Source organism: Nipponia nippon, unplaced genomic scaffold (assembly GCF_047370975.1).
Source record: "Nipponia nippon isolate SJK-2023a ecotype South Korea unplaced genomic scaffold, ASM4737097v1 scaffold_3, whole genome shotgun sequence".
Taxonomy (NCBI): Eukaryota; Metazoa; Chordata; class Aves; order Pelecaniformes; family Threskiornithidae; genus Nipponia; species Nipponia nippon.
The window spans coordinates 73,662,749-73,680,375 of record NW_028262347.1 but is presented as its reverse complement, the minus strand read 5'-3'; the positions used below and the strand labels follow the sequence as shown (position 1 = coordinate 73,680,375).

At 40.5% G+C, this 17,627-nt stretch overlaps 1 protein-coding gene across 9 annotated transcripts in view; it reads right to left on the bottom strand.

Annotated features, from left to right (window-relative positions):
• SOX5 (SRY-box transcription factor 5) overlaps positions 1 to 17,627 on the bottom strand; it is a 645,708-nt gene that overhangs the window by 546,470 nt on the left and 81,611 nt on the right. For 3 of the 9 annotated variants that reach the window (XM_087765884.1, XM_087765886.1, XM_087765883.1), the window contains exon 1: positions 6,134 to 6,229. The exons of the other annotated variants lie outside the window; for them this stretch is intronic. The gene's annotated coding sequence lies outside the window, so the exon portion shown is untranslated. Of the gene's footprint in view, positions 1 to 6,133; positions 6,230 to 17,627 lie in introns of those variants that run through there. 9 annotated transcript variants of the gene reach the window in all.

The following is a 17,627-nucleotide window of genomic DNA, read 5'->3' as shown; positions in this document are numbered from 1 at the left end:
TTGATAGTAAATAACATGCCAAAATAAACGTTAAGTCTAGGTAATAGAGAGCAATGGCTGACACTGCTGTAAGTGTTCAGCTGTTGCCAATGCGTGCAGACAGTCTAGGGCTGCCTAGGGCACTGCAGCCAAGGCTTCAAACACTGCTGCAACAGGGCTGCTCACCTACAGCTATCCCCAAACCTACTTTGTAAATGCCTTGGCCATAGCATTACCACTGCACCAGACCAAGTGCAGTCTTTCCCCTCAGGGAACAATCTTAAGCAGCTTTCTAAGGTGAATGTTTGTTACAGGAGAAGTAGTGAATACTCAAGCATGCAATGCCTGATGTCCCAAAACTGGCGAAGGGTGTTATTAAGCGGTCTTCCTTTGGCTTGACTTACTGCAAAGCTTCTAGTTATAAAAAGGCCTAACGCTGTTTCATGACATGTACTTTCAAATCAAGCTCCACTTGTGCCAGCATCAAGCGCTGTGCCACTTACTGCCTTAGGCTGAAGGGCCTGATGCTTCAGAGAGCTCAGCAGTACCGGCTCCCACCACAGGGCTTGGGTTGCTTAGCCTAAGACAGAATTAGAAACAAGACACACAATATTCTTGGCAAAAGTGTTAGTAACAGCCCCAAATGCTGTGAAGTAATACTAATATAAACTGCAATATTGAGGGTAATAGTGTTTTATCTTTAATGAGAGATTCGTTAGTATTTTAAGACAACAGCTCAGGCACAGGTGACAAGTTTTCTTATAATCACAATGACAAGTACTGTACCAATTTGTCCTTTTGATCTGTATTTTGTACTAAATGGCCAAAAGAAAGAGTATATCTATTAAAAATATCGGTAGTTATACAAACTACCGTCGTACTGACAGAAGACAACCACCAAAGTAACTCTGCTCTGGAGCAGCTGAAATCATAACTCCCCCCTCACCCTGCCAAGAGACAGAATTGTACATATATATTTGTCTCTATCTACTGCTAAGGCATTTCTCTAGGATACAACAGAATTGGGAAGTACTGATAAATGGATAAACCCTGTAAAATAATATTTATATTACCTGAATGACTAATTTCAAATAGCCTTGCAGCTACATTTTACTGTGACATTTTACAGCATAGTTCATATGAGAATATTCTGTAAGAGCACTTACACTAATACTCTACTTGCATATATAGGATAGAATTCCAGCTTCATTGTAATGATTTCAACAGAGTCAAAATCTCATCAATTGAATGTTTGCTTTACTAGTTATCTGGATAAATATGCAGCTATCTATGAATGGCTCATGAATGCAGATAATAGTAAGTTAACAGGAGAATGTAAACATTAAACATGATATCTTGGATGTAATTACTGTACACACAGTTTAATTACTAGGACTTTTTTTTTTCCCCCATTGGTATCTTGGAGAGTATACTTACCTAACTCCAGTACTCTATGTATCTGCTTAAAATTTAAGGCCCAATTCAAGAAGATCCTTGAATGCTATTTAAATACAGGAGGGTCTTAACATCTCCATATAAAATATACATCTGTCATAATGAAACAGAAGTCCTACATGTTATAATGAGACCCATTTCTTTAAAGACTAACCTCAAACCTCAGAAGCAATGAATGAAATACTCCTTTCAGTAATCTTTTTTGATACGTTTCTGAACAAGAAGTCATGCAAGAAGTACATAGATGTAGCTCAGCTCCTATAATCAGTCTAAATGTGAGTGGTTGTAAAAGCAAGTTTGTTATGCACAAACATATTTTAGACCTATGCACTGGGAACAGTGAAGTGCTTGACATCTGGAGTTAGACAGTGGTAAATTGCAGCATGCACACATCATGCTCATCTGCATAAATATCTATTTTCAGAATCACCAGGGCTCAAACATCCCCAGCTTTGTGCTAATTTAAAATCATCACTCCTTTGAAATATTAGGATTAAGCCCAACAGGTAAGTTACCCCCCAAAACTCAGTTTCGGAAGTATTATAGTTCCATATTTTCCCCTCTCACCCCAATTTCTTTTAATTAAAAAAAAAATCACACACAAACATATGCTATTACCCTGACGTCTGAGCCACCTGCATCTCCAAAAGACCCATATCTCAGGGTGGGCAAGTATGGAGATGGATAGGCTCTAAAGAGGGGAGGAAATAAAACAAACCCAAAAAACTAAAGGTCCTGCAGAAAGCACAGCTAATTTGGGAGGCAGCGCTCCCCCCACCGGGCTGCACGAGTCAGTCAGCATGCCAGCATGGTGCTGCGGGTGCCCTGCAGGCAGAGGTTTTGGGTTCGGTATGAGTGTCTTGGAGGTCCTAAGGGCTGTGGCCATTAAAACTGCGGCACCTTTTGAAGGAATCGCGTTATTAACCTCCATGACCCCAGACAAATTTAAACCTGACTAACTGCAGATTTCTCTGAGGAATCAACACGCATGTTTGTAAACCGCTTGGATATTCAGCATGATGAAAGGTGTTACATAAGTGACAGTTATTAATATAATAGGGCAAATGGGTCAGGAAGAAGATTTCAGTACTGATTTAGGCTGTTGTTTCTATCCAACGTCAAATATTGGTCAAGGTTTGGATACTGATGTCTTGCAAGAATAAATAAGATACTCATCTTTTTAGAACAGCAAATCCAATTGGAATTATAAGTTGTCTCTCTGGTTTGAAGAAAATCTTGGAACAAACTCGTTTAAGGAAGTTAAAATCAAAATGGTACGAATTCCTTATATTAGGTACAGTCTGGGATTAAAGATTTGAGTTTGGACTGTGATATTGTCATCTACTGAATTACTGCCGAAGAAATCCCCCAGCAACATTTGTAAAGCCAATTTTCCCAAAGCAAAGAGAAAAAGGCACCTGGGAATGCATGGTATTCCCATTGCTCAGGAAGATGCTGTAAAGATATAAATTAAACTAACATTTTCTGAAAGAAAAGAAATGGATAAAAGCAACCTGAAACATGCATCACAAATGAAGTTTCCCATTACAACCCAGCTAGAGATCTTGTGTCCCTACAGAGCATCCATCCCACTGTCAGAGAGATGCAGAAGGACAAGCTCACCACCCGAATTCACTGATCTTGAACAAAACTCATAGCTGTTACACCCTGATGTTATTAGCTTCATTACAACTGTTGCTTGGCCAAGTCCAGCAACTATATATAAACATACATACATGAACATATGCATCCACAGACACCAACTTCCCTGCAATTCAAAGCACCTAGCAATCATTTACAGATTATGAACAGGCATCACTTCCCTCCCACCCCCAGCTACTCAAGAGGCAGCCCTCTTCTAAAATAGACCATAACAACCAAGCAACAGCACCACTACACAAGAAGAAAAGAAGTGGAATTGCTCCCAGATTTGAAGTCAAAGAAGCTATCAAAAGTAAACAGTATGTAATTACCCAAATGGTAATTTGCCAGAAGACAACACAAATTGCCTGAGCCAGTGGCTCCCAATTCAGAGGTGGAGGCCTTGACAATTGGGGTCACAAGCCTAACCAAAATTAAATCAGAGAAGCTGGGCTCAGAAACAGAAGTGTGACTCCTGGGCCCAGAAGCAGGGTCAACAGGGGAAAACTCTGGAAGCTGTTTAAAGGTAAAGGTCCAGCTCTTTACGGATTCAAAGCATTTCACATAGCTTGTAAAAAATAAAGCAGTAACTGGTTATACACATGGAGAGTGCATGTTTGTTCAACACTTGTCATGGAATGGTGATCCAAAAATAGGAGCAGTCTGGTCACAACTGGCTTTTTTCAGAGGGATGGGGTAAGGGAAGAGGTGTCAAAAATCAAACACCACAAAAAGTGATCCTCACTCATCAAATTATAAAAACTAATTCCCAGAAGATTATAGTACTGGTAATGTAAAAATGAACTCCCAGGAGATTATACTACTGTTAATGCTATTAAACCCTTCAACAGGTTCCCCTCATGTTAAAAAGAAAAAAACCACGGAAAACTAGCATACACATGCCCAAATCTGGGGTGATTCAGAGGGACATTTGAGAAAAGCCTGCACTTAGCACCATTCCTGTCACAGGAACATGGCAAGGTGTGGTTTTCTGCTTATTGTATTTCTAGCAGACCATGCAAGAAAAAGAAAGGCATTTCAGAGAGATGTTTCAGGCCAGCTTAAGCAATTTTATAGGTCAAAACAAAACCCTATGCCCCCAAAAGTCATCAGAGATCCTAAAGAGCAGCTCCAAAATTTTGTGACTGTACTCAAGCCTGAAAGCAGTGTATCAGGATGTAAGGAAATCTAAGGAATTCAGTTTTACAGAACACTTTAGTAAGGCATCAGTAACTTTTTGGTGTATCCAGGCCAAATATAGAGCAAGCCTGGGTCAATTCATGGTTTTTGGTGGAAACTATGCAAAATGTGGTGGTTTCAGCTGAGTTTCGTTCTGGGGTTTGGGTTTTATTCAAAGCCTGAACTCTAAGGGAAACTAAAGGGACATGAAACCATGCAACATGAAACGGAAATAAGTTTTGCATGAACACTGAAAAGAAGGAGTCAGTTTCATGAAGTGGAGAAAAGAGCAAAAGCCCCGACCAACGAACAGACCTGGGGCTTAAAATTCACCACACATATAACGCTAACCCTAATCTGCACTATTGCTATCTCTGAGGAGTCATTCCTCATACTTCACCCAACTCAGAGATTTGAGGTCAAGAGAAATTACTTCTCAGTCATGAAACCTTCCAGATTTTTAGTTGGAAGAACACTGCCCCACATCATCCGTTAATATTTTCAGTCAGGTGCTAAGATTAAAACAGCAGCATTTTATTTATTCAGGTTTAAACCTATAAACACTTACACCTTCACATACATCTTTTGATATGTACCCGGTATCATCATCCTTGACTACACATGAAAACAATGCATCATGAATCTATAACAACATCTTCATTTCGTCTGCAGCATGGATTTTTGTCTGGTTAAACGTCTAAATTACTCCCACTTATAGGTTATCCACATATGGACTGAGAGCTGAACCCATTTGAGAATTAGCTTTTAACAGCTGACCTGGCGCCTCGGCAAGTGTTTTGCACAGTCTCCTGGGAAAAAAGCACATTCATGAGCAAGCCTGGAATCACAAACCTTACACCAGAAGAGGCCAAGTGCGTTAATACTTTTCACACAGCAAGTTCAACTGCCCTACTGATACAACACTGCTTAGTGGCCAAGTGACAGAACAGCATTAAATATTATTTGCAGAGAGAGCCATCTGCCTGCCATCACACAGGAGGGTGAAATCGCCTACCAGTGAGAAAAGAAAGAGATGACCAAATTTAAAATGAGAACTACAAAGGGAAACAAAAGAGGAAAGCCAGCAAAACCAGCAAAAAGTAAAACAAAAATGAATTATTTAGAGATGCATCTCAGCTTACTATTGGATCTATTAACATCATATCCCAAATAATTATAGGGTTTCCCCACTACCCTCACACTAACTGCTACTGCATTCTTATAAATTGCTATGTTACATAAAACACTGTGTATTTTTAATGTCCCTGTAGTATCTGCGCAATTATATGCATTATAGTTCTGTATTTTCACATCATTGAGGAATGATGGCTTCAATTCACCACCTCTGTGCTGATGACTCCCACATCTCATTCCCAACCAATCTTGTTCTATCTAAACACGCATTTCAGCCAGTTTTGCTTCATCTTACAACTGTTAAAACCTTTTTCCGTCTGTTACTGAAGACTCAACAGCAGTGACTTCAGACACACTGATGGGACAGCATTTTTTTTTTTTTTTTTTTCCCCACTTGCCTTTAAAAAGAGACAGACTATAAAATATATAACAGAACTACTGGCTATCTACAGTGAAAGTCAAAAGCATTAGAAAAGATCATAGAGTGCTTCTAGGTTCAATATGTAAACTCCTCAACAAGTGATTTAAAGAAATCATTATGGGTTTTAACAGAAAAAAAAAAAACACCAATGAAACACCATACCTTCCATCTGGCTGGTAAAACTACCTACCAACAAGTTCAGTTCATTATAGACCAACACCAAATTTACACCTCCTACCTAGTAATGGTTATCAAATGGTATATAACAGCTTTAAGAGACAAGCAGTAAATTAAACCAAGAAAAACAGTAACAAACTTAAGTACCTGCATAGCTCCCGCAGCCCCTTCTCTACTGCTATCTGCATTTCCCTCCATGCCCCCAGTGCACACACCCACTGAAAGAGGTCACTTGGTGCAGAGACAGCTTTTATTGACCCCTTCAGCTCAGGTGTTGGCATTTAGCTAAATCAGTAATTTGTAACTGCAGTCCTTGCTGCTCTAATTTTCCCCAGACTTGCAGAAGTAGCCTGAGGCCACATAGAGGAGGGTGGTGTTTTGTCAAAGGACCCTTGCAAGAGGTGGAGTTAAAAGTAGCGAAGGTGCAGCCGGTTGTTGAGGCATGTGAAGCTGGGGGAACCTGGGGCAGATATAAAATCAAACTGGATCTCCTTCCCCCCATTGCTCTGATCTGTTGTCAGCATGGGAAATCATGGCCCCAGTCAGAGGAGTAATGGTCACTCAGTAAAGAGGAAATGTGACCTTGATGTAGTAGTTTTTATTTCATCAGTTAATCAGTGTCACTGTGGAATCCCCACCACTCCATTAGGTGTGCCAACGCTCCAAGGATGTGTCACACACACCATGGCAGAGTCAGGAGATGTTCCTGCCTAGCTAGTTATCCCAGAGGTCTCCCACACTGTGGAATATAGCGACAGTACTAACCAAAACATACTAAGTAGCTGCTCAAATTTCAGTTCCCGCCTGAGGAATGCTTATTTCGTTCACTCATCAATTCTGCCATGCACAGCTTGCTTAGGAGTTCACCCTGTTCTCAACCTGTAACTGCGAGGGAAGAAGAGACTCAATAAAGCCTCAGAGGTTTTGTTCAAATGGGTATAAAGAGAGAATTTAAGCTTCACACATCTTATCGAAACGGTCCAAAACTCCTTCTGGAGAAAAGAGAGAAAGAAATCTAAAACTCCCTGGACTTTCACACAATTTTTCCAGCTTTCCCGTCTGTTACACAGACTAGACATTTTGCAGATTTCTTGGAGAACTTCCTGGCAACCACCAGCAATCACCAGGGCAGGATGCATATGTGTTAAACTGAAATCTTAAACAAAATCATCTCTTTGAGCTTCAAACATTTTTTTTTTCACTGCAAATTCTGGAAAATGGTTTAGTATTATTTTATTTCACTGCAGCTAGTTCAACCATGCCCCACCTTAGGAACTATGGTGCAGCAAAGGCTTAGGGGTTACCAAGCGGGTGTTTTACATGGTCCTTCTTGGAAGAAATTGCACAGGTCTTTTTTTCTCGACATCTTGTTATTTCTATTATGGTGAATTTTCTTTCACTGTATGCTGTTGTGATTCCGATCTAAACCAAGATCACAACTCATTTTTTCAGGCACACCCAGCTAAACAGACTCTTCCTGATTATTAAGCCAAATAACCTGGGGTCCACGAGGTCAATGGCTCAGTTTGTTCCAGAGCTGTTAATCAAGCAAGAATTAATACACTGAGCATAGGAGAAATTGTCAGCTGAGAGTCAATAAAAAGACTTCACCTCTTTGTGAATCCCTAATAGCTTAACAGCTTTCTCTTGGATGGATGGCAGGTACCATGAAACATGGAAGTATGACCCCACATCACTGTTAATGTGTAGTTAGTTGTTTTATGTTCAAGGACATGGTAGAAGTTCACAGCTTTCACCAAGCTTTCTCCTTTACAAATGATACCGGCAGCATACGCTTCGGGGGAGTTATGGCGGCATGAGGTATGGACTGGCAGTAACTCGTACCATATAAACGCCCTTCCCTTTCCCAGGCAGCACCTCACAACTGCTGCCACAAGTAATACAAAATATGTCACAGTGTTACAAAGTCTACAGCATTATCAAAATACATTTTTGTAAAATTATTCAGCATCATTAATAAACTTTTTATTAGTTCATGAAACAAATCCCTTTTAAAAGCCCTGATTCATTTATGGGTTTTAATCAATACATGTGTTCTCAGTATGCTGTTATTCACCCCATAATATAAGTAGGTAAATAGTGAGGTAATATCACTTCCTTTAACTACCCATCGGGTAGGTGAATTTTACATATACTTACAGCCCACTTGTACTAAAGACAGAAAATGAGGAGAGATTAAGCAGTTTGCAGAAAGCCACAGAGGAAGCTGCTCCCTGTGATGGGCTAACACCTCAAATGGTAATTCTGTGCCCATTCTGGCTGACTATGGTACTCCACTTCTCTTGGGAGTCACAAACTAAAAAAAAAGAAAGATCTAAAAGTGTTGAAACTAAGGTTAAAACCAGGTTTCAATACAGAGTGGGAGCGAACCAAAGAGGCAGAAAGCAAGAGTCACCGTGAACTCACTAGAAAGAAGACCAAAGGAGGCACTAAAAGAGGGTTTGAGATGGAGTAACACGCTATAATTACCTGAAATCCAACCGCTAAATCTGGCTTTCCTTTGCAGAGTAAACTGCTGGCAGAGGAAGTCAAATTCTGGATTAGTGCAGTGACACATCTGTATGCTTGATACAAACAGAAAACCAGGAACGCTGAAGTCGGTGGGAGTTACAAGTGCTCGGCACCTCCTAGGGGATATGTATTCTGCAATCAGAAGTGTGACCGCAGCATGTCTGGGCATAACCACACAAGTTTGCATTGAACTACCTCATATAACAACAGCTTTCACAGTGCAGAGATCGAGGCTTCAGAAAGCCTTTATGAGCACCTTTTCTCCCACAAACAAAATTTCTACAAATATTATGCTTTACAAAGGCACTAAGACTCACACTAAACCAAGGAAATTTCAAGAAAATTGGCAGCCCAATCTTAAATATTACCTCTAACAATCAGGGAGAGAGCAAATGCCATCAGGCCTCTGGCGGATCCAGTAAAAGCCATCGAAGTCTCAAACTCAAAAACGCAAATGCTGAGCACTCCTTGATTCCTCTTCAAGGCCAATAACTGGCCAGTAAGTAAACTTTAATAACTAATGGAAATCAAGAAAACTATAACAAGCTCCTCAATAATTCTTTGCTAAAGGGAAAGAAGGATAAAAATAATTTATGTATATTCTTTGTGATCCTGCTGTAAAAATCTTAGGCAAAATACACAAATCATTATTTTATTTAACAGAAAGAGGCGACCAAAAGGTAATAATCAAAGTTATTTGATCTAATTATTCCTAAAGGAATCCATAAGACACTAGAAAATATATAAAAACCACCGCTCCTGATCTGCTACCTGGGGAGAATAAAAAACATTCTAGTAGGAAACATAGGTGAAAAAATAATGAAATTAGCATCTCCAAATTGTTTAAAAAAGGATCTTCAGCCTAAAGAGAATCGACAGCATAGCTTTAAGGATAGATAAATGGCTGCCTCAAGGATCTGTCTTACCTCCTCTTTTTTTTTTAAGTAATACCTTAATTTGCATAGTAATAACCCAATTATTGTAAGATTAGGTGACAGAAATCTCATTATTACTGTTCCTACAAAACAGTCGATATTCCATTCAGCACCTTTTAATGTTACACACCTTAAAACATAATTATTCCAATATATGCTCATTCATCTTTAATGCAATTTCTTTAATAATAATAAAAAAGACTCTTCCTGTAATTGTTAGGGTTTTTTGGTTGAATATATTAGTGTTAAAACATGATTTTCCTCGTTCAGGCTGCTATAGAAACAAGCAAAGCCAACCAACTGCTTAGGGGCACGCTCCCTCCCCTCTTCCCAAGAGGGAGTCCACCAAGAGGCCTAAAGCACATATGTTAAAATATGTTGCAACAACTCTCTCTCTCCATCTCCCCACTCCCTGCTTCTTCCCACGCTGAGAGCTGGTCATAAGACAAGCTTGCAAACAAAATCAAATATATAGTAGCATCAGGCTTCTGAGAGTTGTTTGTGTTTAGGGCTTGCTGTTACGGGGAGAGGGGGAAGGGTTGTGGTTTTAGGGCTGCGGGAGGAGAAATCAGAGCGAGCGCACAGAGGCACGGGGCTTACCTGCCACAGGCTTTCTCAGTTTCAATTACAAAGATAATAAATGCGCTAAGTGGTCAGTTACCAAATTAACAGCAGAAAGGAAATGGGGGAAGGAGATAGGGCTGGCTCCATCAGAAGAACACAGCACCGCACATGTTACGCTTCAAAAGGATGTCACGAACAGTTACGAGAGTGGAAACAGCAGCTACTATTTCGCCAGTCCCATTTATCTCAGTGTGTGCAAGGTAAGGCTAGGGAGCCTTTTACAGGCAAATCTTCTGTACCGCTCCTTCAAATCCAAGAGAGGCTGGAAACAACCGAGAGCTGGTACCTCTGGGTATCAGGCGGGAGCGCACACAAAATCAGTCGCCAGTGCTTAGCGGCCAGTGCATTTCACAGCCACTTATAGAGGCTGGGAAGAAAAGGACTGCGTACAGCAACTCTATTTACGGACAGAGTCCCCCTCACAGTCTACCCGGGGCGTGTAGAGCGGCGCTGCGGGAAAAGTTAGTGGAAGCTATTCTTCGCATAAACACACAAATTCAGCTTGCTTGGCTTTCAGTTGATCACTTATCCCACCATCACTAAAAGCAGTAAATACAAGATGCAATTTCACAGGAGTTATTTACTGTTTAATTTTTGTGAAAGCCTTCTGTCAAAATGGCATGAAGGAGAAGTAATTTGGCCAAGTTCCAGTTTTCAAAGTCCTTTACAATCACCGAGCCACCACAGGTCCGATTAAAAAGGAAAAGCGTGCGTAGCTGGAAACTGTCCCTGGGTGGAAGAATTCCAGGGTTTTGCAGGGTTGGGAACACAGCTTGCTGATCTTGGGGGTGAGGCAGCCCACCTCCCACCCCCAATCGCTATGAGGCTAAACATAAGTGGGAACTGTGGGGCTGCTTCTTTACGCTGCCCTGGATTTGACAGAAAGGGAAAATACTGTGTGCCAGTGCACAAAGCCGACAGGGAAACGACCATCTCTGGCGCTGCCCGCAGGCCTGCATGGAGGACGAGCTCCAGTGCAGAATGGTTGGACCTCTTCTCTAAAGATTTTGACCGCTTGCCTAATAGTTCTGGTTTTGAAAAGTTTCCAATTATACCATGTTCCACAGAAAGCAAATTAAAATGACCGTTTTTACTTGGGAAACAACAAAAAAAAAAAAAGCAGTGAATATGCTAATGATTTTTCCTTATAATCTCATTTCATGCCTTTAAGCAGAAAACCTTGTGAATTTCACTATGAAAATTATCAACAAAGAAGAAACAGCCTTCCATCTTACACCAAAACTTGGAGGGCTGAGTTTGTACCATCCTGACCCAATCTGACTGAAATTGAAAACTTTTCCTCTTCCATTAATAGCTTTTCCAATTCAGCAGTTCAAAGCCGCAATCCCTCACAGCCTGTGCAAGGATTTGGGATCATTTTATAAATCTGTGTGGCAAATGAACATGAAAGAGAAACTCTCCTTATGGCTGGGAACTATCCTTTGGGGGGAAAAATGTTATTAGCTTTTTAGAGAGCATTTGCAAGGGTAATTTGCACTACAGCATCTCTTTTTATTGGCCTTGCAAGCAAGTGTTGAAACAATTTGTCTTATCATATATATTCACTGTGAATAGGGACCTCATGTGAAATGCTCCTCTTGAAACAAGAAACAATGGGTTCGAAAGCCAACACTAAAAAAGGTTGAGTGTGGTAATAATTTATTTCGACAAAGAAATATTGAAAGTGAAGGGGAAAAGGAAAAAGGAATAGATAAATGAAAAAGGAAAGGAAAAGCTTCTGATTTAGTCTGTCATAACTTAAGGCAGCTATGCCAAAGCTCCCAGTTTGGTCCAGCAATTTCACAGGTATTATAACAGGGGGATAAATCGCTACTCCTGGACATCATTTGTATTTCATTACTTCTTAGGAGTCCTCAACCCAAACCAGGGCCTCACCATGTGAGACTCTGCACAAACAAACAGTAAAGAAACACCTTTACAACCCCCAGACAATTTACAACATGCAGTTTTAAGTCAGGATTACCATCACCTGTAAAGGACAGCAGCACAGGATGGAGCATTTGATACAAGGAGTAAGTGGAAATCTTTCCCCTCTTTCGGTGTCCTTTGACTCATGGAAGAAGCAAAGCTGCAGATTGCTGCTGAAAAAATAAGTGGTTCTCTTGCACTGAAGCCTCCGAGCCATCTCACCTTGCTCTGTGGGACAGTTCTTCAACACAGATTACTCTGAGCAAAGAGAATTGATCTCTTTTATGCTTTGGTACAACAAAATGCAGACTGTGGATCTGCAGTTCTGACAGTGGCATTTCATTCTGCCAGGGCAAATAACTTCCATTTTAAGGAAGGAGAAAACTATTAATTACATGACTAGGAAACAACACTACATTTGCAGTGAAGTTACTTATCATTTGAAGTGGGAAACCAAGGAAAGTACTTTCTTCCAAATAAAACCATTACCAAAAAGATCTATGGAAGTGTAACAAAAAATAATGAAATCAAAGGTTGCCAGTTACATATGTTTCTAGTGCTGATTCTTCCCTACAGCAAAAATTCAATTTGCAGATGACAGCCCTGCAGGGCACTCTGCTAGTGCAGATCCCTTCCCCTTCTACTGGAGTTCAAGGGATTCCCAATGGGGGTAAGAGTCCCTTCCTCACAGGCTAAAACAATTTGCTTGTTCAGTTGCTGCAGCTTTTCTATCATCTCCCATCTCAGCGCTCTATTAGGTACACCAACCAGAATTTACCTAGCAATACGACTTACTCTGACTTTTTCAATTAAATGCATTTTAATTGAAAAGGTTTTTTAATGGCAACTGGCTAGTTTCAATCGCAAAATTCTCAAGCCCAGAATAACTGAGTTGAAGAAAACAGGTAAAAACCCCACCTCAAAAGCATCTCCCAGGCCAGCAGGACAGATGCTCACCCAAGCTGCGAGTTCAAATCCCTGCTTCAGATGAGAGCCCTGAACCATGATTCCACGTCTTGTGGGAGTACGTTAACCTTTGGACTATGAACTACTCTGAAGTGGAGTCTTTCTCTCAAGGTTAGATTTGACTTCTGGGAGGGTGGGCTTTTTTTTTTTTTTTTTTAAAGTAAAAATTCCTGAAAGCTTCCTTTTTCATTCTCATTCAGAACAAGACAAGAACAGAGGGTTTTTTGAAAGGTTATTGAAAAGTACAATGGGCCAGCACTTCAACTTTCACAAATCAACACAGCGGCATTTAAATCAGTGTAACCCTCTTGACTTGACTAGCTTTCAGCTTGACCCAACAGAAACAGAAATGATGTAGGCTTTTTATGTTCAATGAAAACCAAGAAGTGAAGCTGACCAGCAGAAGAGAGCAACTAATTTCTCCAAGATTCTTGCCTAAGATAAGAAAAAGGCAAAAACCAAAACAACTCCCACATCCAATTTTTAAAACGTTTGTCCATGCAAAGCGATAGACTCAAGTCCCATGCCCTTAGCTAAATTCTCACTGGCTCCTGAGAGATGTCTGTGATAGCTTTTCCTCACCTACAAGGACATTTCACTGCATAAATACTGCATACATAAAAAAAGGCCAAACTCTGCTTCACTTGCTTATGACAGAATTGCCACTTGTTTACTCACAGTAGGAAGGTAAGCCTATTTGGCCTTGTGTCATCACCTTGGAAGACAACGCATTTTATACATTGACATTCTCATCAATATTAACTTCAGAGGTAGAACTTGTCTCTTTCGAACTGACCCATACAGGAAAATATACAATAAACCAAAAAAAATGCACAGCTAACAGTACAGGAAAAGACAGACAGACTTAGTAAAATAAAATAATAAACTCTTAAACCATTGTATAGTTCTCGCTGATGCTTTCGTCAGCACTATGCACCATCATAAACTGAACAAAGCAATTTCTGGCAGCTCTGAACAGCAATTTAAGTCCAAAGCTTACTTTCAATTCATGTAAAAAGTCAAACTGAAGCATCAAAGCACATGACTACATTTTTAACCAGGCCTGGGATACACTATTCTAACCGCCTGAACTATTTCTTCCTGCTTATCATGGCCATCATCAAGACTTGATATTTGGCTGCTCTGCAGTACTTTGCAGTGTTTCCAAATGAAGATGCATATTATGATATAGATATAGCTACCATACATGTGAGTCCATCTGCTTGCTGCCAACGTAACATACTTGTTAAATATTGCATTAGTATTTAACTGTGACATAAACAGGCCCATATTCAGCAAATGCCTAGCTTTAAACATTTGAATAAGTGCTTACTAAAGTCCGTAAAGTTAGACAGGTGTTTAAGTACTAAGCTGAATCAGGGCCAAAGTCAGTAAGTGTTGACATGGTATAATATAAAGGCTTAATATCGAATGAAAAATGAGGCCAACACAAAGCTCGTTCAGCTGAATTTCACTGTCATTAAGCTACACACACACACATAATTCCTGGAGATCTGATCTAATGAAACTCTAAGGTCAAGAAGAGTGATCGTTTCCATCTATTTCAATGTGAAAACAAAATTACCGGTTTGTGAATACAAAAGTTCTCTCAAGAGGAAAGCTGTTTGAGACAGCCTTGTCCACACATACAAGGACTTAAATGTTTATCTAAAAATCTGACAAAAAATTTACCTATGACCCTGACAGATGTGTGATAAAAACTGTAGAAGAATTAATAAAATCCTACATAACACTTCATTTAAATCTGCAAATGACTTGATAAAAATCTGGCTATCTTTCTACTGTATCTCCCTTCTCAGATGACTTGATTACAAAAAAGTAAGAAAAAATCTCTCTTCATTAAATGTCTCAAAGAAAACAATAGCTGATAGAGGAACCTGATCTCTGACTAGTCTGAATGTCCATGGTATTTGTAAGACGTGTTGTAATATTAACACTCTTTAGGTTTAACTACTCACATGTGGCTGAAACATTATAAGTCTAGATTTGAATCACACAAAGACCAAGTTTTGAGGCAAGATAAATTCCTACCAGTGTGTGGCTTACATTATGGTCTGGGGAGTCTGCCATCACATAGTGTGTCACTTTCTATAAAATAAAATCTGGGAATTATTGAAGCCATTGTCATTTCATATGACAAAAATATCAATGTTAAATGTGCCTTTAAAACATTTATCAGTCACACGTGTCAAGAAGCAAGAGATGAGGAATATTTCATGTGAGTAAAATGCGGATAAGTTAACTTGACAAGAACATGTATTCACTTAAGAATGGGATATGTCCCTCTTGGCATGGACATCATACGGTGCAGAGTCTCCAAGAATTTAATTAGAGCTTGTAATATAGTAATTAACTGTTGTATATTGAAACCTTTTGTAATTTTTATTTTTTTTTCAATAGTGGGTGAAGAAAGAGAAATGATTATGCTGGAAAAAAACAACGGCACAGTAAAACAAAAGCTACTGTAAATCCACAGGCATTAAAAGGTGTGTGGCAGGCTTTGTCATCTCTTTGTTCCATCACTGACCTCATGTTGGACCCAACTACTTATGACACCTTCTCTGAGTTACAAAATGATGCAATAAAGTCTAACTTATTTTTGCTAGCTCTCCAGAAATAATTCCACCTCTTTAAAGAAAATATCATTGCTGCTTCACAAAGTCGATAGGGTAAATTGTCCCAGTCTCTAAATAGGTATCTTCCGCAACTTGTCAACCATAAGTTTTGCTGGTTTTATGCAGAAAATAAAAATAATTCCAAGCCTGGGTCCAAACACAAAAGTCAGACACTTGAAAGCACTGAAAACACTTCCTTTTATAATGTACATGTCTCTTAGGGCTTTGTTTGGCTTCCACAAACACCAATATAGAGTCTTGTGGAGATCTTCTAAATAATCTAGACCAAGACAGGAAGTGGGAGTGAGCCTAACCTCAGCCTAACCCGAGATCCCTTTTCTCCTTTCCTCATGCTGAAAGCAGAGCCAAGTACAAGAGAAAGGGAGAAACTGTTCAACCACACATTGCATATGGTCCTGCAGGGATGTTTACAGATGCAGGGGAGAGGACAGGGCGGACTCGACAAGGTGTTGGGCCTATTAATCATCTCCTCCCCTGTGAATCTCCAAGTCAACACTGACTCTTGGAGATCTTTAGGTTCAGCTCTGATCCCTTGAACAATCAGCAAATCCTGAACCTAGTCCTTTCCTTGGAACTCTTCAAAATTTCACGTTTCTGAAAACAGTATCAGGATTCAATGGGTAACATACTGGACCTGGAGTAAAAATATACACATGTATTATTCCAGCTTGATCCTTGTTTGGGTGGGTGATCTTAACCACTTCTGTTGTCATTTCTCCACCCATAAAATAGGAATAATAGTAACTTACCTCTTTGATAAAGTATTTTGAAATCTGTGAGTAAAAAGCACTATGAAACAGCCGAATTTCATAATTAGGTGTTATTATAGTCTAAGTAGCATTTGGCAAAAATGAAGAGAATATAAAAGCATCCAGGCTCTGATTTATTGTTACTTAGTTCCTGGGGGTAGTCTTTCAGACTATCTTTGCCTTCTTCACTCGGCTTTACGAAGTGTAAACTCAACATTACAGAGAATGAATGTTAATATGTTCAGGGTAAATGCATCTATGAAGCATTTGCAGACACGATAGTGAGACAAACTTACCACAGTATAACGGGTTACCACGTGTCAGCTGAGCCATAACTTTCTGTGTGGATGCTCTCAGGCTGTTGTAACTGCCTCTGAAAATCTTTTAAACTGTGGTAACTCAATCACTTCAAAAAATAGCTTCTGCCCAAGTTTTCAAAGCCAGAATCCTCACTGACTGTGGAATCATAGTTCATCTGCTGGGATGGATGTGCTTCAGCCCTTACTTGTACTTTGAAACAACAGACTTTTTGTTGGTTGCTGAAGCAGGGGCAGAGTTAAAAATCCTACCCAGTTTCCCCATGCTGCTTCCCACAACTCTTCTCACGTTTGCTTGAGACTGCATTTCCCGGGATCAGAAAAGGAAGCAGCTATCAGCAGGGGGAAGGACATTCACTGCCACCGCATAGCAAATTTGAGGCCTGCTCAAAGGCCGCAGAGCAGTACAAGGGACCCCCTGGTGCTCCCCCAAACAGCTCTTCCAACCAGCAGGAGCCCCAAGGGGGAAGGACAAAAGCCCACAGGGATGGGCTCTCAGAGGGAAGCTGGAGAAGACATTTGCAGCCTGAGTATCAGCATCACCGGCTACACCTTGACTGGTAAATGTGGTGCAGGGTCTGTTCCTCAGCACAACATGGCTTGCAGCCCTATGGCTCAAGGCTCCTTCCTCCCCCTACATAGGATGGACTCACCCATGATGCCTCATGGTTGCTGCTGTCCCCAAAATGAGACCCAGATACTGGCTGGGACAGTGGCCGCTGCCATGGGCCACAGCCACACCAGAGTGCACACAAACTACCACCACAAACCATGGGCTGTTGGTGTCGACTCCTTGCCCTTGTCCTTCCTCCTTTGTAAGTACAGGCCCCGCCGCTGGGGCTACATCAGCATTATTTAACAAAACAGGCCTTAAAACCAAATGGCACAACACTGCTCGCACCCATACCGAACACCCAAACTGCCGACCGGGA